Here is a 21847-nt window from a genome sequence, read left to right as displayed (position 1 = left end):
TAACAAGCAAGAATAAATGTCTCCCGAAATATGATAAACAATGAGTAACATAATAACTCTTGTATGTCCCTCAAAACTATGTTTGAAAATATACAGTTTTTTTAAAGTAGTAAATAAAAATGAGTAAAAATTTGAGACTAATTCCCAAAACAATTTCATTGCACAAGGTACAGAAAACGTTTCTGTGTACAGTAAGTAATTTCCGTATCCACACTCTAAGTATTCACCAGTGGAATCTTTTACGTATCTTTGAAATTTGACTGAAAAAAAGTTTTTAAAACGTTCAAACTTTAATCAGTCTTGAGAATTTTAGAGATTTTTCCAGAGAAATTCTCCTGATTTGTGGTAGTTTCAAAAGTTTCTTATTCGTAGTTCAGCTGTGAGAAAAAAGTTGTGTTGGTATGCTTTAGAATGTGTGCAAAATTATCTAAAGTTTAGTTTATGCAAAAAAACACGTATTGATTATTCGTTCTTTAAATGATTCGTGCAATGGGGAATTTTGATTTACAATTTCATGGACATACGCCATTGCAGTTTTGCACTGTTTTTGTCGTGGAAAATTCAAGAACGCAAATATATAAATAAAAATGAAAACATAAACCTACGGTGAGACAAGCTGATGTCAAAAAGTTAAACACAATGATGAACCTAAACAGGTATTATGTTTTCTCTACACAACGATGAACCTGAACAGGTATTATATTGTCCATAATACCAGTTCAGGTTCATCATTGTGTTAATGTTTACGACATCAGCTTATTTAGACTATCTCACTGTGGGTTCGTGTTTTCATTTTTATTTATTAATTTGCGTCCTTGAATTTTCCATGACAAACAGAGCAAAACTACAATGTCATATGTCCAAGAAAATGTATTCATTAAATATATATTAAAAATAAAATAACTCTTCAGTGGAGAGTATGTCGTGAGTGAGGTAAATAAAATGCTTCACTGTAACTCATCGTGAAGAGGCCTATATGTCTCGGTTCATTATATGACTATTCAACGGAGAGTTACGTCCATAAGCGCCGGGTCGCTCGCCGGCCAATCACGGCCGGGCTCCACCGGCGCCCAGAGCGCCACATAAAAGCAGTTTCGCCAACGCCAGCGCCGACGCGACAGCCGAGACGGGCCTCGCTAGGAGGCACTTCGATCGCCAGAGCGCTGGTAGAGGGGCAGAGGGGGCGGGGACCGGGGAAGATGTATTGCCGACGGACCCGCCCCTTCGTACGACACTTGAGGATTCCACAGCCGTCCGGAGGCCTCAGAGGAGCTCTTGGTCTGCGCGAAGTTCGAACCGGAGAGCTCTCAAACATCAGCAACAAAAAAAATAAAAAGTCCATAGTTCATAGGTTCTCGAACCTTTTGGGAAGCCAATGATTTACAGATCCTTTTCAACAAAGCCCGAAATACTTCGTGTAACTTCGGGATTATTCTTTTAAGGGCTCTGCCTACCCGGGCACACACATGGTGAGCAGAGCTTCAGGAAAAACGTAGCGTTTTCAAAACTACTCAAGATAATCCGAGTGGAGTCTGCTTACGAAAAGCATTTAAGAGTTCTCTGATGGGCCGAAAAGTTCTTTAAATTTTCGGAATAAGTTTTTAAACTAGGTTTTTAAAAGTGTTGAAGATAGCTATAAGGCGTGTTTTCAGAGTAATTTTAAGGCATAAAACAACCGGTACAGATTCTTGAAAGTACTTAAGGGACTTTCATTACAGTTTTATCTTCATTTCTCCGTCTTATAATGTTACGGTCAGCGCTCAAATTTCACAGTTATCCTGTGACTACGAGAATACTGCGCGCCAGTTCAGAGCCTTGCGTTTAGAGGCGACACCGCGCTAGAATCACCAGCGAGAATCGCACATATCATTCCGCCTCACTAACACCATTGAATATATTGTCACGTCTCACTTTCAGAGGGGGGAGAGAATCGTAGCTCTTTAGTCACTCGCTTGGCCTCAACTACTCTTAACTTCATAAAATACTTTACTGTACCTAGGATCATAGGTTCGTCATCCCGTACAGGATGTCTGGTGAGAGCTGAACTAAGGAGATTTTGCAAAATAACATAATACTAAATTAAAATGATTTTATTCTTAACGTCAAATAATCAACATCATTTTTAAAGAACATTTAAATAGCGGGATTACAATTTAAAACTATAATCTCTTCATTACTTCCTTAACTACTGAACGATCTTTACAAGAGAGAAAGCGAGAACTTCACTAAACACTTCCCTAATCCTTCCGAATACATCAAATCATAATTAATACTTAAAATTAAAACAAAGATAAGTCCATACTCACATTTTCCGAAAAGCCTTTCTTGATCGATTACTTAAAACTAACGTAGGGGCCTCTCCTGCCCTTGAAATCCCGAACGAACATTACATTTTAAAAATTAGAACTAAACGACTAGTGACGAGGGTCATAGCCTCCGCCCGAAAGCTTGAAGACGACTACATTATGACCTAACTTAAACTACATTACGACCTAAGTAACTCGTTGCCTCTGGCGTCCGCCATAGCTTCCGCCAGAGTGATCCTGAAACGATTACATGCCGAGCTTAACTCAAACTACTTTTCGACCTAGCAACTCGTTGCCTCAGACGACGACCATAGCCTCCGTCTGAGTGAGCCCCGAGCTACCAATCACTTGCGCTTAAATTCGCGCGCCCTGCCGCGCCTAGCATAACAACCGCTCGTTATTGAAGCCAAATTTACTAAACAACTAACTAGAACATCTGGGAAGACTACCTCCCTCTACCCCGACGTGCAGGCCACACCGCGCGGCTTGTTACGACAGCGCGCCCCAGTAACTGCGGCCCGTGGCTGCGCCAGCGCGCGGCCGAACAAACAAACAAACAAAATTCTGCAAGTCCGCAGCGCGCCGCGCCGGCCCCGTGCCCCAATTACATGGTCACGCCACTTGCGCTGACGAGTGAACAGAGCAGCCAGCCCAGAGTCCCGTCAGTAAAGTCCCTAAATTTGATTTCAACAACCCTGCAAAATTTCAACCCGCGACAATATATTCAATGCTAACAAAGATCAGGAGACAGAGGATGGTCTTGATGAAGGGTTGAACAGAGCAGAAAGAGTCTGCCATGCGGGGGTTTGGACACTTGGACTGGTGGCCCGCTTTGCTTTATTATCCAGGACTGGATTTATAAACCAGGGACGCGAATGTCCCTGGTGTGAGCGGCCACACTGGGCCACACTCAGCTGCCAGGCAGCACCTTAAACTAGAGAGGAAATGATTAATACAACTTCAAACTAAACATACGTAAGCAAAACATGGTTAACTATATGTACGCTTTGCAGGGGCCGGGCGTACATGATTTAAAACATATTCTAAAAATAATAAGTTAAATTTTAAATTATTATTATTTTTTGTATTTTATGTATTTTTTGGTCCTTAGGGCTAGTAGTAGACTATAGTATGCTTAATTCATAAGACTAGATAGCCTTATAGAGGAACTGTCAGCGTATTAAAATTGCAGGGAACTGAAGAGCAGGCATTCGTATTTACATTAGTATAGTAAATTATTACGATCGTGCTACGTAACGGCGCCCTACGGTAGCTAGCAGCATGCCACTAGTATCGGTATTCTCCCACTTGATCGGTGTATATTTGCACTGAATTCCCGAGCAAGCACCATGATGCATGACACGATTTATACTGTTGATTAGAGTTAATGCGTCGCGTCGCACCACGACAGTCATGCCCATCAGCAAGCAGCGCTGAAGGTTGCATCGACCTTGGGCATGTCACGTAAATGTCACAATCAGATTGTGACATGAGGTGCGCTGGTGAATGGACTGCACGGCGAGGTCGCAAGTTAACGTTAAATGGCGATTTGTTTTACGTGTCGTTGTGCTCTGATTCTACGTTTTGCCGTAGCTGCTTATTGTCGTTAAGTGCCATGTAGCTACATGGCACGGCATGACATGCACTCTTCTAAGACTGAAAAATATTCGCACAGCAAACCATTGAAGCGGGTGTCTTTTATAAGGCGGATATCAATATGGTTAGCAAAATCAACCGTATCTAAATAAATTTTTGTTATAGAAGTTCGTTTATTAGCTTGTAAGGAACTTTCTAGAAGGGATCCTGATGATCCACAATGAAGAAAGTATCGTTTAAAATTAATTGCAGTATAAGCGCGTTCAGGAATTATTTTTTTCCATAGTTGAATTGCTCAGAATGGTTGTAAAAATAGGTGTTTATTAAAAATTCATCTAAACAAATGTTAAAATAATGATAGATTACGTAACGTACGTAGTTTACTATTCAACGTCCAATAGTTATCGCTTGTATTAATTATTTCGTTTGGTTAAAGATTTCGAAGATTTTGAATTGACGATATTTAAATTTCAAATAACGTTCTGAGAAACGTTGGCCACCTGGAAACAGCGGCCGTGGCGACTGGAATCAATAGCGGAGTATATGTGCCTCCAGCTCCTCCGGCCTGGAATTCTCGGCATGTAGCGGCGGCCAAGTTGAGACAAGGGACGAGCAGCTTCACGGCTGCTGGTCACGTAGCGCACAGCTCTGTCGGCCTGGCGGGCGCCCATTGGACAGGGACCTTCCCCCTCTCCCCCTTCCCCCTTGTTTCCGTCAGAGCATCGCTGACGTCACGGGAGAACTCCCCGGTGAAGGGGTGGCGTGGAGGAGGGAGGCTGTAGAAAAGGAACAAAGAACGCCACGGAATAACACCTGGGCAGGTCCAAGATTGTCCGCGCGGAATCTGGCCCACCAGTCCAACACCGCAAGAAAAATAACATGTGAGCAATTCTTTCATTCCAGTACTGGCCAGTGATGTATAACATCTTTTTTTAAAATTTAGGACGCGAAAATTTAACGAAGAAGTCTTTAAAATAATGCCGAGCGTGACAAATATACGCAAATTGTGTTTTCAACTACATTTCTCGACGCGAATCACATGTAGTTTCCGCACCCGCCGCTAGAATTCGCTGCAGGAGCAGCTACGTCGACTATTGAATCATTCAATTTGCATATATGATGAAACCGCTCCGACAAAAGCGAAAAAGACTTAGAAAAAATACCAAACCTCAGATTTGGACCTGATTTTCGACAAGTAATTTTATTAAAATACTTTCAATCTTGTTAAAGATCATTAAACAGTTAATACTATAAAGTTTCACTTTTTATTTGTGAACTTCTTTGCTTTGCGCCATCCGCTACAGATGGCAGCACCGTGGTAGTTACACATTTCCGTTCCTTGAATTCCCTTTTATTCACAAAATTACATCCACCAAATGCCATGTACCGAGAGCTTAGATGCTACACATCAAAAATTATCTGGAGCTTTCGAAGGCTCACTGGTTAAAATTACCACTTGTTTAAATCCATTCAGAAAAAAAGAAGCAATCATCTTCCGTCCATATGCAGGCTTACTTTTATTAAAACAATACACATTAACTCGGAGACTGAAGTTGGATTTAGGTTTACGAAGATTCAGTTGCCTGGAACCACGTATAACCTTTCGTTTATTTGAGGCGCATTCTTCATTTAAAAAGTCCGTAAATTTACTGTCATTTCTAACAGTAAATACTATTTGCCCAAAAACCACATTTGTATTTGTTTGAAACTAACGGTTACTACACTAGGATAAATAAAATTTAACTTTAGAATTTATAATAGTTAAAGAAAATAATCCCCTGTTATTCAAATCATGGAGCTTAGATGTTAGGGAGTTTGTGTTCAATATTTTGCTATGGTAACAATTTAATTCAAAATGAGAATCACCCTGTCTGCTCTGAATAGCAAAGCACATAAACCCCCATGGACACTGTGAGAATATGCTTTTAATAGATCCATCAAAATGTCTTAATGTTTTTTGAAAATTATTAATGAATAAAAAATGTATTGTTTGAGTCAAATTTTTGAGTACGGGTTTTATTATTTAATTTTAAAAAATATATTTTTATTGTTGTTTTAAAAATTCAGTTGGTGTTTTTGTTTGATGAAAACTAATGAGTAAACATTATTCAGGCTTTTATAAGTAAACAGAAGTCCCCCTTAGACAACTAAGTGAACATTAAAGCTGTGTTATTGACATTTTGTTGATTAACCTTGTGGATGTACTAGCCCTTGTATTAATATTAGCTAAAATGAGAACACAGAAAACGTTGACAACACAAGTCTCGTCCGTGAACGTGTTATTGTACTGGGATGTGGATATAGTCAGCGAACCTCAAACTTAGTTGGGTTATGAGGTCTAGTAATGCACGTTATTTCCATCCAGCCTGTTTGTTGACCCTATCCTCAAAATATTTTCTGTTAATGAACTTATTTTCTTATTACTTTTATTTGTCGTAGGCCTGTATTTCATTCAGATTTAATAAAAAAAAACACTTTGTAACTGCCACAATAGAACATTCGTAGGTATTCACCCAGTGAAATAATTTTTATTAGAAAATAAACACAATTTCGCAATGGTCACAATCCATTTTCACTAATGGAGAGTTTTTTTTTTAGCCAGCAATAAAATATATTTTGTCCCTAAAATGTATCTGTACGTTCGAATGCCAACACAATATCGTACGGCAACCCCAAAAAATTTTTTTTTTGTATATCATTTAATTATATTAAGCGTTTGCAATCATTTACGATCTACCGTTCGCCTACCATTGCTTCAGTGCATTCACTCGTTTATTTCGCATTTCGCGAGCCACCAACTTATCGACCCCAGCTCCCCAAATGCTGGATTGATATCGCAAAACTCATTTATCTCGGCAGCTCCGGAGCTGCCTTTTTTATCTTCCTGGTGGACTGGTATCAGATCCCCTCCCTCCTTCACCCGGACCTGGTTTCTCTTTTAGCAGTCCGCACACCGTATTTATCTCCCTTTAATTATGCGCCATGGGCACACCTATTTTTAAATATCTATGGGGACCGAGTAGCTTATTCTGCACTACGAATTTTACTTACGGGAAATGCTCACATTTAGTACACTTAATAATAAAAAAACTAATATTAGAATACAAATTGGTTTTAGGCACATACATTCTTGTGTCTTCCCTGTCAAAATAATTAAATTTGTCTTTTTCGTTTACAATAAAAAACGTTCTAAAATAAATTATTTTTATTTCAAATATTTATTTTGCTTAAATTGACAATTTAAATGGATACAAGAGGCTGTGATAAATATTTGTACCAAATTTTAAAGTATGTAGTGAAACATTTTTGTAATTTAACCGCAAAATCGTGCTTCCAGAAACACATGTTTAAAGATGGAAGGTACAGCTTAAAAATTTATCATACCCCTGGGTAGTAGCTTTCAGTGTCTTCTCTGTCTTTTTTTTTTTTTTTTAACAATCTTCTTCGCACTTTCTTCTTGCTAATTTGGTTTTTTTTTTTTCATTTTTTTTTTCAGCCATTTTTGTATTTTCTGTATCCATTTCCTCGAGACTCCTTATCACGTATTTTCCAGGTCGGATGTGTAATCTAGCAAGAATGTTAGCTTTGGCAACAGATCCTCCCTGAAAAAAAAAAAAAAAAAAAAACACGGCGTCAGTAAAGCCAAGATGCAGCCTCTGGAGCCCAACTTCTTTGTCATATTACGCTGACGAAACTTTCTCTTTGCTGTAGGGGAAGTAGAAAAAGCTACGTTTCCTCAATAACGAACTGCTATGCTTACTTCATTCAAGTAGCTTGTTTGTTACCGACGATTAAATAACTCGAATGTTCCCAAAATCCAAAAGTCACAGATCTGGCACTCTAACTTAATTTCGTAGTCGTGGAATGACTTACACGTTCACACATTTCAAAATGATATGCAATTGTGGCCTCGGGCACGAAATTTTATTTATAATTCATTAATAATAACGCCCCTCGCGATAAACAAAGGAAAATATGTATTAACGAGTGCCTGGTTGCCGCGGAAGCGGCTAGATTGCGCGATTCCTTACAAAGCAAGCTAATTACGCACGAGACTGTGAATAATGTCGCAGGCCTCATTGAAAACAAACTGAGACGGGGAATCGTGTAATCAAAAAACAAAAGAATAAGTCGAAGCTTTGGTCTAATAAAATCATTTGTGTGCGTTGAGCCAGGAATTAACCACGCGCAGTTATGTAAAACAAGACTTGTAAAGCTCATAAAATCTCAGAAACACGAAATATATAGAAACTTTTTTTTTCAAGTCTTGCTGAGGAGAAGAATAAAAGAACCAACGCTGTGTGCAAGGGCGCATCCTAAAAAACGGAATGGAATGTTTATGGTGTGGGTGGGAGGGGGGGGGGGAGAGAAGTATATTTTTTTATAATGACACCTCTTTCAAAATGAATGAAGGGCCGTGGTGCCAAACAGTAATAAACTAACATAAATGAGAACATCATAGTTCAATTTTGGGAACTTCAGCTTCTTGCTCCTTGTTGGCGAAAACTCATTAACAGCGAGAACTTCGCATGGCTAACACATTTAACATGCTTTTACCGAAAGTGCTTCTTAACCATATTTTAAAACACCAAAGCAAAAGGAAGACCGATTTTTTCTTTCCATTTCTGAAAGCAGGGGAACTCCCCCTGTACCCCTTCCCCCAATTAACCTTCGGTCCTGCCAACCTGTACGAGACGTATGAACAACAACCACCAAAGACACTTGTAGTCTTAGAGCACTCAAGCAGGTCAGTCTGTTTACAAACTGAATATTTCTCAAGTATTCAACCTCCTATTTCGTGTATTTGTACGTTATATATTTCTTTCTTCCAGGTTCCCCCCCCCCCCTCCTTTTTGGTTATTGAATAGTTTGATTTCGTAGCGCACACTTTCTCACGGAAAATCAAAATGCTAAAATGATTTAGTCCACACCAAAAAGAGAATTTTGCAACATTTTTGTTTTGTTCGCGTATTTTCGAACGGGATGATATTAATTATAATCTCAATGTCTCTGATGCGATACAAAAAAAAATATCACGGCAAAGTGAAATTTTACAAGCCAACTGCCTGCGAAGTAAAACACGTGCATATGAAATCCAAAATAAAATGTCCCACGATGTCACATCAACTGCAAGTGGTGCCAGAAAAAATTCTTACCCCCTGAATTATTCATAGGCAGATTGACCCGTACAAATATTACAAAAAAAAAATACTCTTCTTGCACTAAAAATATGCACATTAAAATACGAGGATAAATATTTACAGAAAAAAAAATTCCTTGCAAGTAAAGCTTGTTAGATTTCAAGCCAAATCAGGCTTGTGTTTAATTTTGGGCAATACCATTCATTGTTGGTGAGCTTTGAGTCAGTTGTTAAAATCTTCGCCAAGAGGAGATGTTCACGGCGTGGCTACGGCAGAATAGGCGAGGTGATCCTGAGGTGGTTTGCATTGCCTTTCGCAATATGGAAGTGAAGAAAGAAAATATGGAAGCGAAGAAAATCTTCCACATGTAAAAATCCTCAGACCCTCCCGGGAATCGATCCTGGCTCCCTTGTCTCACCAGCCAGAAATAATAACGATGGAGCCAGCAAGTTGGACAATTTGATCAAAAAATTATTTTTTTTAAATTTAAAATAAATAATCACGTAAAATTAAAGATATTTGTACTTTTTTTTACATTTACATGAAAACAACCGTACCACTACAAAATACTGTTCGCAGTAGTTCTGGGTACGGATTATTACCAGCGCATTTATGCAGTGTGGTGTTCCAGTATCTCCAATAGTTAAAATAGTTAAAGTTATTTGAAAACCGTTCCCAAAATAGCTTTTCAATATTAACTGCCCACATTATTAAGCATAAAATAACTAAAGAAGGTCAAATTATTGACTATTCGATTATCTTTCCCATGGTTTAAAAAAAATATATCTATGCTTCCATGAAACATCAGTTTTCGTATGAAATAATCAGTATTATCTCGAAAAAGTTCTTCATATATGCAAAAATATACACAACCATGTGTTGTACAAAGATACAATATCTCTCTTGGTAACTGATTTTCAAGGGAATCTATTGTAAAAGTACAGAAAATCTTTTCCCGTGTAGCCTACTGGAAGCTTTCTGTTTCATAACACGTTACCTTTTTTTTATTGTTGGTTATTTTGATGTATTCAAGTCATAAGAGAAAGTAACTTGTGTTCAGTAAAGTAAAGTCCAGTACACACTTTCTCGCGTGTCTAGACTCGTGGCGAACATGTATCGTCCTACGGCCACCGAGCATGTTAGTCACTTGTATACGACTTTTAAACTAGTTAATGCGCTGTAGGGACGGTCCTATTTTTCAACTCTCTTTGTTGCAGAAGTCGAGTGTAAACAGAGTAATTCATAGCAGATTTGGAAACGAGTATTAAATATGGGTTTCTGCGTACATATAAATTATTTTCCATTTTGGTAAATAAAAGGGCGTTTCAAAAAGAAACGATGCCGCTTACTCATCCAAAAAACTTTTAATTGCTAAAATATTATGACAGATTACTACATAGTAGTTACTGTTATATGCATTATTTTTCAACAAAATTACCGCCATTTTCTAAGTATTTGTCTAGATACATGGTTTTTGTATTATAAAGTTATGAAGTTATTAGGAAATTATTTAAAAAAAACACGCCGAAAATAATGAGTACTTAAAATCGTACCGTATGTATCTCTCTTGCATTCTAGAATATTATTCAACTTTAATTACACTTTAAAGTACAATTTATGTTATCGTTAGTACTCAAGATAGAAGCCGATGAGTATTGGCTCAAAAATTTTTTTTTAATAATGTAAATATGTTATTTTTTAAAACATACAAGTAAACAACATTTTCAGTCTCTGTTCAATCGTCTCTTGGATTCTAAACATACCTGCGTCATGGGAAAAAAAAAAAAGGAGAACGTATTTCCTTCGTGGATATGGCGTCGGGTGTGGCGACGCGCGCACCTTCGACGCCAGCTGTACGGGCAGCCTTCATTTCACAGACGAGAGAGCCAAACGCCCGATCGTGCATCTTCGTATTTTTTTGTTCATTGTAAATAAATATGGCTGTGTTGATAACAGGATACTAATGGTCAATTAGGTTAGGTTAGCTACATTATAAATACTTTAAAACATTGTGGACGGTTGATTTGGTTTGGATAGCTACATTAAAGATACGGGAAAAAAAACATGAACTTCGGGGAACTTCAGGTTTTGGCTCTCTCGTCTGTGAAAAGAAGGTTGCCCCCAGTTGAACCGTGCGAAACGGGGGACGAACTTTCCGGCCGGGCTGTTCCTGTCCGGAGACCTCGCGGCTGATAAAACATCCATGCTTCGAACTCCCTTCCTGCCCCGAGCACCCGATGGAAGAGCGAACCGCTCTTGTGCGCGCATGGTTGTTGGAGAGACGGTGGGGTTGCAGGGGGCGAGGGGGGTTGCTGTCGAAAGGGCGTTGGTGAGGGGCCTCCCCACTCTCGTCAATAAACCCGGCGGTTTGCCGAGAAAACAGGTCGCAATCGCGAGTAACGCCCCTTTTTTTCCTCCTCCTCCTTCTCCTCCATCAACTCCACCTCTACTTGCTCGAGTGCCCGGCCAATCGCCCGGGTCTCGTCCCAGCGAGAATCCAATTCGCGCGACCTGGCTCGGCGAGCATGTTGGACGCATGGCCGCCAGTCGCACGTTACATCCCTGCATGCTCTTCTCTTCCTCGATCAGGGGCGTAGCCAGGGGATGGGGGGGTTAGGGGTTCAAACCCCCCCCCCTTAGACCCAAATCTTTAATTAATTTCTTATTCATCACTCAAACAAATTTCATATTAAAATTAATACAATTTTTACCATTACAATATTTAAATTTAAGAACCGAAAACTGTTAAAATAGCACTATTTTACACCTTAAAATCCAAATTTTCCCGGGGGAGGACCTCCGGGCCACGCGCTTTATTAGGGGGGGGGGTGTCCTCTGCTTTTTATCACCCCCCCATACACAAATCCTGGCTACGGCACTGTCCTTGATGTCATAGACGTCCTGTTGTTTCAGACGTTTTAACTTTTCGTAGTTCACGACTGAAACTTGCACTTGAGTTGTCATTATTTCTTTTTCCTCCACAAAGTTGACGTCAACGTCTGGAAATAATTTCTCTCGCTCTAGTCACTAGCTGTTCGTCGCACTCTGGTTTGGTATGCCTATTGGACATATTCCTTACTCCTTATATCTTACACTGGTCAAAGAGTACGATTTAAGTTCCAAAAAAACTATATTGTCGTTAAAATACATTATGATGTGAAGTTCAAACCTCGTCACTGAAATATATTTTTTTTTAAATGCATTCGTAGGTCGTTACAGTTGAGATAGTATAAGTGACATCTGAAAAGCGTTTACAAACCATGCCAACATTTTTCCCCCTTTCTTAATATTTGTAACAGCCAATTTAAATCTGGGAACGATTATGAAAAGTTAAGTTTTCACATTTTTCACACAAAAAAGGAAGTTTTTAATTGGTAGGTCTAATATAAAGTATACGCGATAAATACTAAATTAATAAGGATTATTTTATTCTCTTAGTCTCTACTCTGTACTGATTGAATTATCGCAGTCGTAAGAGATTGATTTTATCCAAAGTCTACAACTAGCATTGTACGATTGTACGAAGTCTATCAAAATATAATAGTTCTACCTGTTGTTTTGATGAAGTTGTTTTAGTTTTTTAAGTTGTTACACAAAGAAATGCTTGGACCCACTATATAAAATTCAGCACATGTAGAACAAAAACATACTTCAATTTCCAGTTTCATATAATAAATATTTAGTTATTTTCAAACCAGGAGAAAAAAATTCATAAACAAATTATCTAATAAAACCTGGACTAATAAATTGTATGGTACTACAATTAGAACACGTGTACGAATACGCTTGTATTTATTCTTTTTATTAGCGACTTTTAATACAATAAATGTTTCTACAAGCATAAAAATCGAGACAACAATGTACGTTGGATCTGTCAAATTAGTATTTGAATAATTTGTAGATGAAAATCGACACCAACGCAATTTCCTACAATGCAGATAGGCTACTTCACATTCTTTCAAACAAAATAAGATTAGATAATATTTTCAATAAGACAGAAAGGAAAGTTAAGTATCAACTGCGACATCGCTGTGAACACTTCGGTTACTGAAAGATTTTGCTGATCGCAAGTGATCAGTGAGTTTGAACAGAATAAATTTCGTTGTGACATTACTGATATTATATATACAGCAAACATAGATAATTTATTTTTCAATAAAAATATTAATGAAAGAATGTAGTCCATATATATACATATACATAGACGTACAACTATTAGTAAATATATTAAGAAACAATGTTTATTAAATATATACGGAAATTTTATAGGTATATTAACAAAAATGCTCAAACAATTAAACTACAAGATGTGAACTAAAAAAAAAAAAAAGCATTTGAGTATTGACAGCGTCAACATCCTTTTAACTGTGAACAAACCCCCAATACAAAAAAAAAATAATATATTGAACAAAATCGAGTAGAGGTTACTCAGTAAAATTATTATTTAATATTTAATTTTCATTCTACTGTAAATAAATCAATGAGTGCTGGTGTTTTTTTATTCATTCCACGGCGATTGAACCGTTTAAAAGCTCACCACGCCGGGCGCGTGGTATTGAACGTGTCTGTTTTCTGAGTCAATTTCGGAAATGGCCTTTTGAGTGCATCACGGAACTCACTGAACCCATAGCTAACTGCTGCGCCAACACTTCTATTTCACTGAAGCTGAAGCTGTCTGACCTCATTTCGAGCACTGCCTGTGTAGTACGATAGAGCGGCAACGCAATAAGCTGATACGGTACTGCTTTGCAGAGGAACATAAACCTTCTCATCGTCTTTATTAATTTACTTAATTATGTCTTCCCTCTGCTCTTGCGAAAGGTTCATAAGAGACTGTTACACACATATATACAACTAAGATAAATGAAGAAAGTTATCTGTTATTACTATTCTACCATTTTCGTGGAGTATTGATTCCAGGAAACCACCAAACATCGTAAGATTAATGCTTTATTGCTACCTGAATTAGTCTCAATACTTAATCTACCAAACTTTATAAAAATGTTAATCTTATATAATAATTGGGTCAGTTTAGTTTATCTTTTGATGTCACTCATTTTTAATAAGAATAAGCAACCCAAAGAAAACAAGTTCGGCTCAAGGGAGGGTGTACACTGTTTACAATTTTCACCTTAAATTTAAGAAGAACGCTGGTTATAGATTATCCAGGGATACTTTAAGTAAATCACCTGTTTATCTTCAAAAAAAATTATGGTACTGAGTACTTTGGTCACGTGTGCAACTGTCAAACTTTCGGAAATTTTAGAAATCTTTTGATTGAGCGTTATATATTTTTGACAACGAAACAGTTAAATATAGAAACACAAATATTGGATCGGGAATCTTGATATTAGCCATTGCCCAGCGTGCGTCTAGTTGGGAACCTTCCCAGCATTTTCTTGTAGTGATTTCGGGAACCACAGTAAACCCGCAATTAGCGCAACCAAGGACTCGAACCTGGGTCTTCCGGAATGCAAGTTAATGGTATTATCACTGTGTCACTTGAGAGGCAAGACATTGCTCTTGTGATCCGATCTACAATCCTTTGCAAAATTAATCCTAAGTAATTTCCTACATTCTCATGTATTAAAAAAGTCGGGATTATGTCCTCAGCTGAGATTATAGATGGTAAAATTTCTCCATACGTTTCCCTCAGGTTGTTATCTCATTCATTCTTAGTGCCCATCTAGTCAGGGATGTATTTGTGTTAGTGAGGCGGGATGATAAGTGTGACTCTCCCTGGTGCATCTAGCACGGTATCGCCTCAAAGCGCAAGATTGTGGACTGACGCTTAGGGTAACCACAACATTATATGGTGGATAAATGAAGATAAAGGTGTAACGCAAGTCCCTTGAATGCTTTCGAGACTCTGTAATCGGCGTTTAATACCCAAAAATTATTCTGAAAAAAAAAAATGCGTTTTAGTCATCTTATGAAAACACAGTTTAACAAATAAATGCAGAAACAGAACTACTCATACGCCCTCAGCATATTCCTAAAATGTTCTTTAGCAAACAGACACCAATGGTATATGTTGAGCAGTTTTCAAATCGCGTGGTTTCTTCTGAAGCTCTGGATACAGTGGGTGTGCTCGGTGAAAAGGGGGGTGAGTAAGCACTTAACAACGTCGTCGTCATCGAACATCTGAATTAAGGCTTCCGCTACGCTTATTTAATACACACGCTAACCTAAACCCTTGCGACCCAGCATATGTATGTACTCCCTCGAAATGCAGAGTCCAACGGAAAATGGCGTGGCCCCATAAGGCGAGGGAAACGGATAAACCGTTTCATCGCAGTCAGGAGGCATCGGAGAAGAGCCATGTCAAAAGGCTGAGGTCACCCATCCCAGCATCGACACCACCCAACCCCTAGTCCGTTTAGCAACCAATAGCTTTCCTGCCGGCTATGGTCCTCCGCAGGCAGTAAAGGCGCCTACCAGACCTCTCACATCTCTGTGACTCCTCGGACACCCAGAGAGCCCATGATCCGGCCGAGGACCTATCCAACCTCTACTAGCTGTCCAGGCTAGTGCCGGAGCAGTGTAATGCTGCTCACCCGTCAGCCCGTATCAGAGTGGAGGACTCCTGGGGCTTACTAGCAAATCTCCGAGCGACCACATACCAAATGAGTAGAGACCTGCAAAATTCGCGGATTCATTTCGTGATATGCTAGAATTCAAATCATTATACCTTAGCACTGCTTCTGCAATTAGTTCACTGTTAATCTGGAGTAATGAGGGCCAACTAGAGACCCTTGCCCAAAGAAGTGTCGAATCACAGACACTCGGTCGAGACGACTCACAAGTCAGCAGCCAATGAACAGGTGGCATTTGCCCGAGTGTGTAGAGTGTAGTAGAGTCTATCCTGGAGGTCATTGAATCCGCGAATTTTGCAGGTCTCTACAAATGAGACACCAACACCACTAGACCTGGGCTCTTTGAGGACACCTCAGGGAGAATCTTTCAGTCAACGATTGGCCGCACCGCACTTGGGGCTGTTAGCCCGTCAGCTAACGGGTTGGTTCCCCGGTTATGTCTGCAAACAGTTTTGTCTGACTCCTGCGGGAGAAGGTGATTGATGTTTTGAGGTGTCGGAGCTGTTGCCAACTCTAGTCATCCGAGACACGACCCAACACACCCACGGGAAGGGTGCGTTCATGCGAATACATAACCTCTCAGCACTCGTGGCAATCCTCTGCCTCCTCGTGGCACCGATGGATGGTCGAAAGATCAGAAAAAGAAAATGACCCTGTCGGGAACACCCTTACCTCATGTATCCTCAGTTGCCTGGCGGGGTACCAGAAATGGTGAATAGGCTGAATCTGCGGGCAACAGCAGATACGATTGAAACCGTTCTGGAGTGTTCGACTACCGAGCCCTGATGGTGAAGCCCAAATAGTCGGTATCACGTGACAGACATGGCTAATGGAATGGCGCCTATGGCTCTGCTGTTGGAGCCAGCGCACCTGGGCCCTCTGGACTGTAAGCGTCTGGCCTGAAAGGTATCTCTATGCGGAAGCAACCCTGAATCAAGTAACTCTGGAGGGCAAACCGAGATCTTTTTCGAGGCACTCTCACGTTTAGTAACATTCTAGTGGAACTCATAGACACGACAGAAGTTAGTAGTAGTACGGGGTGGTCCCGATTTGTAAATGGATTCCCGCTGAGGTTTTCTCTTCGGCCCAGAACCCTGATTGGTGTCGACTTCGTACTTGGCAACGGTGCCCTTATCGCTTAGGGCAAGCCTGGAGAAGGGTTCCCTAGCCCTGTGAAAGGCTGACGCGTTGAGCGGCGATACTGCTCCGGTACTAGCCTAGGCGTTGATCGGACCACGGGTATTCCGGGTGGTTTGAGAAGTCCCAGAATGATGAGGCGCCAGTAGTACTGGGTCTAAGGGTATTGGGACTCAGTCAACTTTCTGCTTAGCCAAAACCCGATTGCGTGTACGGCGTGATCAGTACCCACGCCCATGGGGACCCCGGGGCTTTGGAGCGCCGAAGAGCGCCAAAGAAATACCACGGATTTGAAGTAGTTCATTTCCAAGTATCTCTGTATTTACAAGGAGATACAAAACCCTGGAGGGCTAAGGCTAAGAGGGGTCAAGTGTGTGTTATCTGTTATCTGTCTTCGAACAGCAAGAAATGACGCGTCCTCCTCGCCGCCATGCAGACCGACAAGAATAGCTTCTGTGTGGTAGGGCTGTCTGGCTGACATTGTGGTCACCTTGTGGCTCGCTACACATCAAGCGATTAGCGCTCGCGAACCGCTCGCGAATCAAGTCTGGCCGAGACCTTAACTCACTTCGCGTGAATAATTGCGTTCCTCTCGTGGTGAGGGTAAAACTCTGGTTGGGGGGGGGGGGGGACTCTATGGTGGTCTCACAAAACGAGCTGTTCCATTTTTATGCATCTTAACGTACTACGAAACATATTGATGATTTAATTGGACGGTTTCCACAGCCGAAACAGACTCGAGGAAATAAAAAGTTGAAAATGAATTAATTTTATATAAAAGCCTTAAACAGAAGTTGAACTAGTCCACGACAGCTATCTATTAAATATTAATTTAATCGTCTTATATTTTACTGGATGCAACGTACAAAAATAAGGATTTAGATTTGGAGAAATCAGTTTGAAAATTTTACATTTATTTTGCTATCACTAATAATTTTTTTACCATATATTACAAAACGAACCGTGATATACTTTTCATCTAGTTACATCTGAATTGTTTAAGTTAGTAAGGAAATCTTACTATTTGTTCCAGATGAGGTGAGACTTGTCTGACGGGTGCTTCAGCGAGCTTCACAATTTTACTTGTGATAATTATTATAAAATTAAGTTAAATATTTAAATATACAGGATTATCTTGACTGATGCTACGCGAATATGTGTTACTTTATATGATTTTTTAAAATATTTACTGAAGCACCTGTCAGAAAATTTTCCCTTTATTTTGAACAAAGTGTTTTCTTAAGAGTTGTCCAAGACGATCTACGTACGGTGAAAAATCTCAGCCAACCATGAAAGCCGTCTCCAATTTTGGAGATTTCTGTGGAACACTGAACTGGAAACGAATTCCAAACGACAGGAGATCAGAAGCCAAGGAACAGGAAACGCGGTGCTAATAAGAAATCACAAAAAAAAAGTTTGTTGGGAGAGAACGGGATTGTAAGGAGAATATTTATTATTCGTATCTTGGAACACTAAATTATTCCTTTAACATTAAGAAACTAAATAAAGATGTTTTTGGAGGGATGGTTACATCATCATCCCGACATTTTCGAAATTTGAATTAGTTTCCACAATATGTTCTTCTGCCGGACGTGAAATTATTCTTTTTAAATATGTAAGCAAATTCAAAATAACTTTGAAGTTGGGAATAGTAAAAGTTTTTAAATACTGAACATTATATATTTCCCCCTTAGCTGATTATAATTTTGTCTTTTTCTCCCTGTGTTTGGGTAGCCATCTTTGTTGCTCGTTCTTGAGGCTTTTCTGTGACTTCCAGTGTAAACCAGCATTGTCGTATGTACATGAAATTGGTTGAACCACTCTTTCCTACTGCAAGATCATTCGAAAAACATGTGATTTGGTCACTTGAATTTTGCAGTGTTGTTTCTTGTTCATCGGAGTGTGTTCAAATCTACATTTGGTCCATTATGGACGCAGTTCTAGTGTATAATGGTAGGCATGCCATTCCAATCGCTTTCCCAATAATGATAGCTACGAGAATTTGATACAACCTAGATCATACGGCAGTAGTATAATTTAGTGTGTCCGGGCACAAGATTAAGTATAATGTGCTACAACTCCGAGCGCCATCTTGGATTGTGACGTCACGGATTTCAGCTTGAATAACCTTGAAATTTTATCTTAACCTTGAACTTGACCTTCTATTTGGTCGAAAATTGCCAAAATTGCTTTAAAATTCGTCAAAACTGACCAAAAATGTATATTTTTTAAGAAAGGATAAAAATCTGTAATCATCAACCAAAATTTTAGAAAAAAGTTACAAAAATAGTTAACTATTAGATTCATTAATATATTAATTGATACGAAAGATTGCTGTATATGGTTCGATCCTTGCTGGATGGAAAAAGTAATTTAGGCAAAAAACAATATTGATTTGATTAAATATCACTTAAATTTAATATTTTACTATGAAAGTCTAAGTTTCAGGCTCACGAAATAAAACAACACATTGTCATAACATTATTCATTTCATAAATTCTACACTACTACAAGTACAAATAAGCAAATTAATAAAGTATTTAGCATTTCTCGCTAAATCCTGGGAAATATATAGAAAACCTCGGTATTTGTTATAGAATCGTCCATTTATTCGTTTGAGCATCTTCTGTACCAAATACGTGTAAGGATACATCATAGGCTGAATCTCTTCGGAATAGAAGCCACCGCGAATAGGCAGGTAGTCCAAATATTCGAGGTAGTAGGTCCTAGAATCCGATTCACGAATGTGGGTCACACGGAAACGTTCAAGATTCCAATTCGTAGTGAAACCTTTCTCGAAGATACCTTTCTGCTTGTAGATTCGCACAATGTCACCGACGATAGCTGTACGCTTTCGTAGATCTTTCTTCTTTGTGTTGAGAAACATTTTCTGAAACAGGTGATCATTCTTGACATATTTGGGCATAAATTTCATGGTAGAATATACCGTGGAATTATATTCACTAATACGGCTCGGCAAGATATCCAGTCACATGTAAGTTTAGTTGTCGAGAACTGACGCCACATCTTAATGCCCAAAGTTCGGTTAAACCTCTCGACTTCGGAGGCTTTGAAATGACTAAATGCACAGCAGTGGCTGATGCCAAACTTCATCAAAACATTGAAGGTTGCATTGTAGAATTCTTTGCCGATATCTGTTAGCAACTGCGACAGTACACGTCTATCACTCAAAATGTCTACTATGGTCTTGGTTATATCGGTCGCAGTTTTTGATTTCATGGGTCTGGCCCAAGCAAACTTGCTGCACACGACGATAGCCATCCATCATCATGTACTTGAAGCTCTCTATCATTCAGTAATATGGCATCATCTCAACAAGGTCTAGCTATGTTAAAGAAACACTCAAAATCTTGTGAAGTACACAGCGAGAACACTTTTCTGTTCAACAAGTGCGTGTCTACCTTTGTTTAGAACGGAAACAAACAACTCGGAAGTAGAAATACGACGTAGTTTCTACGAAGATTCTGTTATTTCAGATTACGAATAACTCTAGGCTTATTTTATCAAATTCTTCATTTGGAAAGTCCGTACATTCACTGTGATTTATAACAGTGTATCATCCTGCCTCACTAACACAGATACGTCCCTGACTAGGCGGGACCCTTTGCAGCCAACTAACAGGTGGAACAAAAGCACGTAGAAGACAGTGAATAGTAATACAGAGGTCACTAAACCCGTAACGATTGTCCAGTCCCTGGTGGTAACAATGTTTATCGGGATTCAGGGTAAGGACATAGTCCTGGTTATGGAGGGGTTTTGTTCCTCTGCGCCCACATCTCCTTCGACCGGATGAATGTTGCGAACCCACGCGGACAAAGTCATGTCCTTCATCGACAACACCCCGCGAGGACGCTTCACCTCGGACTGTAACTCGAGTGGACGGGGCGACTCCGCTGCGGAAGACGGCGGTATCAAGTGTTCCCCCCAACCTTCTTCCAGAAGACATCCCGCTAATGACCTTTTGTTGATGTGTTGACGTGCGCGACAGCAAGTAACCCAACGCTGATCGATTCCCCCATGGGGGAAAGGGAACGACCGTGTAGGACAGAGGAAGGATGGTGGCTAACTCTTACAGTTTATTACTTCACGTGTCCCTGTTCTTCCGGGGTATTGCGTTTGGCGCGACGACCCGAAATACAACTTTGTGCACACGGAGCGTCGGGAACGACGTGCCGTGTCGGGTGTCTGCACGGTGACGAACACACACGTCCGTTAGCCAAGGTACATACATATTTTTATATGTATTTCAAACGTAACAATTTGAAAATTAACATTTTCTTTTTGACGTGACAACGTCTAATAAATCGTTGAACGCCAGCTGCACGCACAATTAAGTGTCCCGTTACGCTGTGTCCCGTTACGTTCATTGTACGCTTGCGCCGCATCGATTTGACTTTTTCGAGGCACATTAAACTTGAAACACTCCCATTCGTTTCCTACTTTTCCTATCATCGTCCTATCCTTAACAGAATAACACAGATTGGAAGAAGTTAAATAGCAAGCATGTATAAAATGTATAGTTAAAATAATCTCTTCGTTAAAGTAATAAACAGATTTGAATTAATGAGTGCAAATAAAAGTAAATTTATCAATTAAATTGTAGATTTCATTTCACTCCTTTGTATCCATACAAAATAGTGATAATTCAATAAAAATGATTCAATTTTATTCATAAAAGTATGCAATCATTTCATCAATGTTTTGTTATGACGTTGTCACGTTAAACTATCGTCCGTAAACCGACTTTACAGACAACCAATTTTTTAGTCAAGTTCATAAATAAATGTAAAAGTTATTTACCTATTGAAAGCCACGCCACAACAATAATCAAACGATGCACGCAGTAAACAATTTTTGTATTAGAAGCGTAACAGAATTTATCTTTTTTTAAGACGAGAATTAGAACTATTACTAAAACAACCTTACCATAAGAAAGAAAATAATAATTACTGTACAGGCTCGCTAAAGAAATGAAAGGAAAACCCACTGTTTATGTTTTTCCGGCTATAGTAGAAATTTTATTTTATTTTAGACTAGCCATTCGAAATCA

The 21847-nt window shown here is 39.4% G+C and overlaps 1 protein-coding gene and 1 long non-coding RNA gene across 26 annotated transcripts in view; one reads left to right on the top strand and one right to left on the bottom strand.

Annotated features, from left to right (window-relative positions):
• The window catches only part of LOC134533153 (glutamate-gated chloride channel), a 374512-nt gene that overhangs the window by 140585 nt on the left and 212080 nt on the right, over nucleotides 1-21847 (top strand). The gene's annotated exons all lie outside the window — the stretch shown is intronic.
• LOC134533154 (uncharacterized) overlaps nucleotides 1-21847 on the bottom strand; it is a 188367-nt gene that overhangs the window by 67731 nt on the left and 98789 nt on the right. The gene's annotated exons all lie outside the window — the stretch shown is intronic.

Source organism: Bacillus rossius, chromosome 6, assembly GCF_032445375.1.
Source record: "Bacillus rossius redtenbacheri isolate Brsri chromosome 6, Brsri_v3, whole genome shotgun sequence".
NCBI lineage: Eukaryota > Metazoa > Arthropoda > Insecta > Phasmatodea > Bacillidae > Bacillus > Bacillus rossius.
This window is presented reverse-complemented; position numbering and strand designations above follow the sequence as displayed.